Below are 8,096 nucleotides of genomic sequence, written 5' to 3' on the forward strand. Positions count from 1 at the left end.
ATGCTTACTTGCATCGATGAATTTTCATCTTCTCTACCTTAACCATAAATTGTTCTTAGTAAATCTTCATATATCTAGAACTTTAACAGGAAAAAAAAAAATTGGTTCCTGAAAACTACATCTATATATTAAAGAATTTTATAATTTTTACATTTTTACTCTTGCAATATAAGTCATGAGAATCATGAATAATGCTTTGCTTAAAACTGATATGACTGAACAGGAGATTGTTTCACAAGAAAAATATTTTAATTTTCATAATAACCTCTACTAAAAAAAAAATAAATGAATGATAGTGCCAGATGATATAAAAAGTTTTTCATAGTAGGGCTTCTTTGAACCAAAATTCTCCAGTTTTGGTTCTCTCATCGTAGGGCTTTTTGGAACCAAGAAAAATAAAAAAAATATATTTGAATAACAGCACAAATTAAGGCTTCTTGATTCCTTATAGATCTTTAACTTTAGAATATAGGGAGAATTTTACACTGTGAAGTCTCACATATGGTTTTATTATACAGCTTTGAGATGTAATTTATATAGCATAAAATTCATTCTTTTAAAGTGTACAATTCAATGATTTTTGAAATAGTCACAGTTACAACTATCACCACCATCTAATTCCAGAACATTTTCACCCCAAAATGAAATCTCGAAGCCATAATCAGTCACTCCCCATTCCCTTCTCTCCCACCCACCCCTCATACCTGGCAACCACTAAACAACTTTGTTTCTATGGATTTGCCTATCCTAGACATTTTACATAAATGGAATCATACAACTACATAAATAGTTTTAAATGAAAAAATATTCTATTTATTTTATGTCAATAATTTTCACAGCTTAAAGATAGAGAAAATAAATATTTTAAAAATTCATGACTATAAAATTAATATTTTACATACTTCAGGATGTAGAAATATATTTTGTATCTATTTCCATAATCCAGAATAATTTTCATATTTATATCATCATATCATTTTCAATAAAAGTACAATTCCCAGACTATGCCTTTATCAGAATATATTTCGAGTTGCTTTGAATTTATAATATAACCTATTGTTTCAAAAAAACAAAATATACTTTATCAATAAGTTCTTGATTTAAAAACAAGTTTTGTTTTTAAAATATAACAATAAACATCATTGTGAAGTGACTTATTATATCAAATGTCAAGTCCAACTGCAATCTAAAATTGCCTTGTCATTCTTTAGAAGAGAACCAAATTACTGTATAATTTAGTTAATTAAGTTTCTTATTTTCAAAGGGAAAATGCTTTTTATAGTTTGACTATCACAGTAATAACAATTGGCTTATTCACTTTGCACAAATTAAATTAATGATAGTGGAAACTACAAATCTCAAAAAATATCCTTTTTATTAACATCTCAGGTTAATTATAGTTTAAAGTAAATAATTTAAAATGCATTGCCAATAATATTAACATTCCTATTTAATTTAGACAGCATAAAATCATTGAATTGTCTTATTTGAGAGAAGACAAAATACTCACAGTTAAATGATATTACTAGAGAGTGTCCTTTTCCTCACAGAATGAATTTCAATAGATTCAGCAATGATTCCATCTTTCCGGCTGGAGCAAACTGGGCCTCTTCCTTGTTTATCAAGGAGTGGAGAGGGGCACTCTGCATAGACTTAGGCTCCAGACACTATGCAGAGCAATGCTTCAGCTCTATCTCAGAGACAAACTTCCCACAGAATCCGTTCTCTTGGGTCAAAAGGAGGGCAGTTACAAGCTGACATAAATCAAATCATAATCAAATCATTAAGCATAGATGCCTTTGGGGCCTCAGGTCATCCTCTCCCAGAGTTCCTTACTGTTTACTTAATAAATATTTTGTTTTCTTAATTGAATTTGACATCCTCCCATTTTGGTTCCAAAACATTGGACCTCTACAAACTATTAAGTAATACATACAGGAAGGAAAATTACCCTCATTAATTCAAACTCCACTAATACAGGGGCTATAACAATACAACTTTGCATTACCACTAAAAATCAATAATAATTTGTTAAACCAATTAGAAGTATGAATAGTAAGTCACAGATTGGTACAATGTTAGATGCTTACAAGTCATCTAATCCAACTCTCTCATTTTTTGGCCAAGAAAAAAATGCAACACAAATAGAAACTACTCCTTATTCAAGTTTTCATAGCTAGTTAGTAGTAGAGATAAACTCAATGAAAATCCAAGCAGTGAAACAGGATATATAAATAATTTCATTATGATTTTTTTGAAATGTCACTTCCGTTGTCTGTTGGATACCAGGCTCATAGTCGCATCCTCTTAAGGCATTTCTAAGGAGGCAAGGTTACAAACATGTTCTAACACCGAACTGCTATTTTCCTGGTCCCACCTCCTCTGATGTGATGACTCACTTGTTTAATCTGACTCTGGCCTCTGTTCTCAGTTCTGCCCAGTTCTGCTTTCAAATTAACATGGCACAGCTTCAACACATACACACCTCTACTGTCCTGGCATCTGATCTTATGCCACTTGCAGTCCCCGACTTCTCAACTACTATATTAATGCTGGATTCTTCAAAAGTCCTCATCTACTACAGGGAAGAATTCAGGGTAAAATTTGCAAGTCATGTCACATGGTATTTTGTTTACTTTTTTAAATCATAGGCCCTCTATGTATGAGTTTTAATCAGTGAACTCAACTTTAGCACTTTTATTATTAGTATACAAATATCAAGGATAATTTATAAATTACTTTTATTATTATTAGATAATTCCCAATTTTAACCTCTACTTATAGGCAAAATTATAAATTTCTGTATTCAAATGCACAATGATTCAAACTTTTTGCTAATTCATATGACCACTCATATGAGTATGACCACTCATACCCTCAATCTCAGCCTGATTATATCTGAGATATTACAATTCATTGTCAATCAGCTTTCTTGTTTAGATTTACAAAGAATAATTCATTTGGAACTTTAGAGCTATAAATTTTTACATGTACTTCCCTGGTTTATAATAATACCTTTGATTTACTGCAACATTACTACTCATTTCAAGGTACCTAAAGACATGTGCAAATATATGTTAATACTTTAAAACAGAGAAAGCAGAATATATTTTTAAATTTTACACGGGCTACTGTTGTGGCCGCCAGCCCCCGAAAGACACACGGACCACCAGAAATCAGTGAGTTACAGGAAACACGCTCTTTATTCAGCCAGCTGGGTCTGCCAGGGGTACACAGACCCCAAATTAAGCATCCCCGAAATGTAGAGGTACAGGGTTTTTAAGCTCTAAATCCCATTCCTCATTCTGTCTTAAACATAAAGGTCTATTTTTCTCCTATTCACTACCTGTCAACCTATAGGTCAGGTGTGCAAGCAGAGGTACAGAAGCAGAAAGCTTATTGTTAGAATGTTATGTTCCCATGGGTGATAGCCTTTGTTCCTATGGGCGATAGCTTATGTTCCCATGGGCGATAGACAAGCAGTAATTTTCCAGCCAGCACATTCCCCACTGGCCTTAGCAGAAAATCAAATCCTTGATTCTTCGTGTGGAATTTGCTCATAGCCTTTATTTTGTAATACTAAAAGTTTAATAGAATTAATTCTCTTCCTTATATATGCAAACAAGAAATCGAGGAAACATGGGACAAAAGTTAACAAGAACAGGAGGAGGATTAAAGGTCCAGCTATAGCAGATAGAAGAGTTGTTAGCCATGGAGACCAATTGAACATCCTATGAAACCAGTTATCTGATTCTAGTCTTTTTGTTTTTCCCTGGCATCTAAATTTCTCTCTACTAGTCGTAAGCTCTCTCTAATTACTCCAGAATTATTAGCATAGAGGCAACAGATTTCACCTAGAGCCATACATAACCTATCTTGTTCTAAGAATAATAAATCTAAACCTCTTCTATTTTGGAGGACTACTTCTGCTAGTGAATTGACTTGAAGTTCTAGCCTACTGAGCTCAGTTAAGTTTAAGGGAGTTCCTACCCCGACATAGTAAGGGGGTTTTTGGGTTTAGGCACAACCAGCAATCTTGTCCTATGTCTGGGGTGGTCTTATTTAAGACCTTGTGTATTGTCGTTAGCAAAGTTATTAATGCTCCTTCTGATTTTGATTGTGGCTGGTCAAATGTTTGGGCTAAAGAGATAAAAAGGAAGAAACAAAGGTTTATGCTTATGTATGCTTGAGTCTTAGTCTTAAGAGTCCGTCTTCCTGAGCTGTCCACTCTCATGCTGCCTTCACGTGGGAGTGATGAATCCATGATGGGATGCCGTCTACTATAACTGCAGTGGGTGTCGTCAGGTAGACAGTGAAGGGTCCTTTCCATTTGGGTTCTAGTCCCTTGGAAGTGAACTTCCGGATCCACACAGAGTCCCCAGGCTGAAACTGATGGGGAAGTCTGTCCCCTGGGGCTGAGTGGGCAGCACGAACCCCAGACCAAATCTCCTTCTGTACACTTTGAAGGGCCTGTAAAGACTTAAGTAAGACAAGGTTACGTAGTTCTGCCTTTTTCTCATCTTCTATTCTAGGTACTAAAGGTGAGGGTTTTCCAAAGAAAATTTCAAATGGGGTGAATCCATTAATATATGGAGTACACCTAGCTTGGAGAAGAGCAAAGGGGAGAAGTTTTACCCAGGTCCCACCAGTTTCTAATCTTAACTTGACTAATGTCTTTTTTAGGGTCCGATTCATTCACTCTATTTGGCCCGAACTTTTGGGGCCGGTAGGCGCAGTGGAGTTTACATTGCAAATTTAGGTAGCTAGCCAATTGTTGTGATACCTTTGCTATGAAGGCTGGCCCGTCATCCGACCCTAAAGTTCCAGGGAGACCAAATTGGGGGAGAATTTCTTGTAGTAGTTTCTTAGTAACTACTAAGGCAGTCTCTTTCCTGGTAGGGAAGGTCTCTACCCATCCTGTGGGTCTATAAAAACAAGTAAATATTTGTAGCCCCCCACAGTCAGGGTTATCTCAGTGAAATCTACTTCCCAGTGGTCCCCCAGATAAGTTTCTCTTTCCCTATGCCTAGGTTCTTCTATCTTCCCCTTCTTTGGATTAATTTGGGCACAAGCCGGGCATCGTGAGGCAATCTCCTCTGTAGTTCTTCTCCCTTTTAACAAGTGAAAGTAGGGGTCTAAAGCTTGGAGCATCTTAGTTCACCCTAGGTGTGTGGTCTGGAGAGTCCTTCCAAGGGCCGTGAGAGCCCGATTTTTCCATCTAGGGTTGTCCACTACCCCTGAGGGTTCCTAGTGGCTCCCTTATCTTGAAAATATATGTTCTCTTCCGTCGTATAGGTCAGAGATGGAGGCAGTTCTGGGTAAGGGATAACAGTCAGTAGATGTGGTGGGGGCCCCACTGGCCTTGTGGCCACTATTCTTGTCTCTGCATTGGCTCATCAGTTTCCCTCAGCCTCAGGACTATTCCCTTTTTGATGCCCTTTACAAAGAACAATAGCCAGAAACTTAGGCATCTATATGGTTTCAGATAAGGCTAAGATCTCCCCCTTGTTCTTGATGTCCTTCCCAGCTGAAGTCAGAAGCCCTCTTTCCTTGTAGATGGCTCCATGTACATGCACAGTGCAAAGGCGTATCGGCTGTCAGTGTATATTGTGACTACCTTATCCTTTCCCCATCTTAGTGCCTCAGTGAGGTCGATGAGTTCTGCCTTTTGAGCAGAAGTCCTATGGGGAAGAGCCTGTGACCAGATGGTGCCAGTTAGAGTTACGACCACTGCCCCAGCATACCTCCTTCCTTCCTACATGAAGCTGCTCCCGTCCGTGAACAGAACTTCATCGGCTTCAGGCAGAGGGGAGTCTTTGAGGTCTGGCCACGAGGAACACACAGCATCAGTGAAATCTATGCAGTCATGAACGGGGGTCTCGGGGTCTGGGTCTGGCAACAGATTGGCTGGGTTGATGACAGTAGCTTTGGATTTTAGCCATACATTTGGAGTCATCCGGTGCCTCCCTGTTGTTGAACACCTTCTGAGCTATCTCAACAAGTTGGGACAGGTTTATCCCTGCAAAACCTAATTTTTTGCAATTTACACCAGATATCAGGGGCTGCCCGAGTAGCAAAGGCTATATTAATTGCCTGCTGGTTCTCAGGGGCCTCAGGATCAATGGGAGTATATACCTGGTACACCTCATTCAAGAAATGCTCCAGGGGATTCCTGAGGTCCCTGTATAACTTCAGTTACCTTAGAAAGGTTAGTTGGCTGATGAGCAGCCATCTTAATTCCCCCAATTAGAAATTGGTGGTACCGATCTAATGCCATTCTCCCTGCCTGAGAATTGTGTTCCCAGTCTGGGCGGGTGGAGGGAAATTCCTCCTCAATCTGTTCCCCTGCTTCCTCAACTCTCCTCCCTCCTGCAGCTATCTTTTGTGTTTCACCCCGAATGCGTCCGTGTTCTTCCTCCGTGAAGGGAGTAATTAAAAGCTGTTGGCAATCATCCCAGGGGAGGCAGTGAGTCTGAAAGACACTTTCTAAGAGTCCTATTAATGCCTGAGGTTTCTCAGAGAAAGGCGGATTCTGTGCCTTCCAGTTGTACAGGTCACTAGTTGAGAAAGGCACGTAAACCATAAAGGGCCTGTCTGTGTGATGCCCCTGGGGTGGTGCTTCTCGCAAGGGGAGGATGGCCAGGGTGGTGGTATTGGCTGGTGCCCCACCCAGAGTGGGAGCAGAAGGCCCATAGGGGTTACCTGCCCGCATCTGAGGAGGTGAGGCGGTGCTATTTGGCCTCTGTTGTCCTGGATTATAGGACGGGGGAAGGTCACTGTCCTCCGGTGGAGTTTGGAGGACTGAGGGACTGGGCTGTCTTGGAGATTCAGTCGCTGCATGTTTTGGGGGGCCCACAACTAAGACTCGTGCCCCTAGAGAAAGGGCACGCTGGTGGAGCCAAGGAGGGGGTGTCTGAACAAGGTTTAACCATTAATTGATATAGGGAAACTGATCGGGATATCCTGGGTCTCCCGTGACAATCTTCCAAACATTCCTCACTAAACCCCTGTCAAAAGAACCCTCCGGAGACTAGTTTACATTAAAAGACAACCACTCAACTTTACACAGTGTTTTTAGTCTGCTTGGAGAAAATTTTATGCCATAGTCAGCTCCTTCTACAAACCCTTCTTTGAAATGTTGCCAGAGACAACCCAAGAGTGTCTTCTGTGAACTCAGCCTTCCCCGCATCGCTTGCGCAGAAAACACAAAACAGACACTCAGACAAGAACAATCAGACACTCAGACAAAAACAATTACTGGAGTGTAGGTGGACCCAGAGAAATCCACCACCTACAACCTAGACAAGACCAGAGACAATAAACAGAACCCGACAACAGGGCACAGGAGGCGGCGTCCCGCGGCCTGGCCATGGTCTGGGAGATATGACTGCATCCAGTCTCTCCACGGACCCCCAATGACTGGTCAACAGAAACAGGAAGCTACCTTTTATCCAGACACCGAGGCCTCGGAGATTCCAGATTCCCGTCGGGACCAGGAACAAAGAGCATATCCTAAAGGTTGCGTCCTTGACGATTGTACTTACCCGTCACAGCATTCAAGGGCCCTGAAATGTCTAAAGTTGGCCACCCCTTTGAATCCGTAACAGGGACAGCACCTACATATAAGTGCTAACACCATAAAACTCTTGGAAGAAAACATAGGGATAAATTCTTATGATCTTATATTTGGGAATGGTTTCTTAGATATGGCAGCAAAAGTATGAGTAACAAAAGAAAATATGGATAAGTTGGACTTCATAAAAATTAAACACTTGCAAACATTACCAAAAAGGTGAAAGAACATTACCAAGAAGTTGAAAAAGAAAATCTGCTGAATGGGAGGAAATATTTGCACATCATATATCTGACAATGGTCCGATATCCAGAATATATAAAGAACTCTTGCAACTCAACAACAAAAAGACAAAACATCAATTAAAAAATAGGCAAAGGACTTGAACAGACATTTCCCCAAAGAGAATATATACAAATGGCCAATAAATACATTAGAAAATGCTAAACATCAACATCCACTAAGCAAACACAAATCGAAACCATAATGAGGTACCAGTTCACACACCTTAGAATAGCTATAA

This window comes from Pteropus vampyrus, unplaced genomic scaffold, assembly GCF_000151845.1.
Source record: "Pteropus vampyrus isolate Shadow unplaced genomic scaffold, Pvam_2.0 Scaffold6, whole genome shotgun sequence".
Lineage (NCBI taxonomy): Eukaryota > Metazoa > Chordata > Mammalia > Chiroptera > Pteropodidae > Pteropus > Pteropus vampyrus.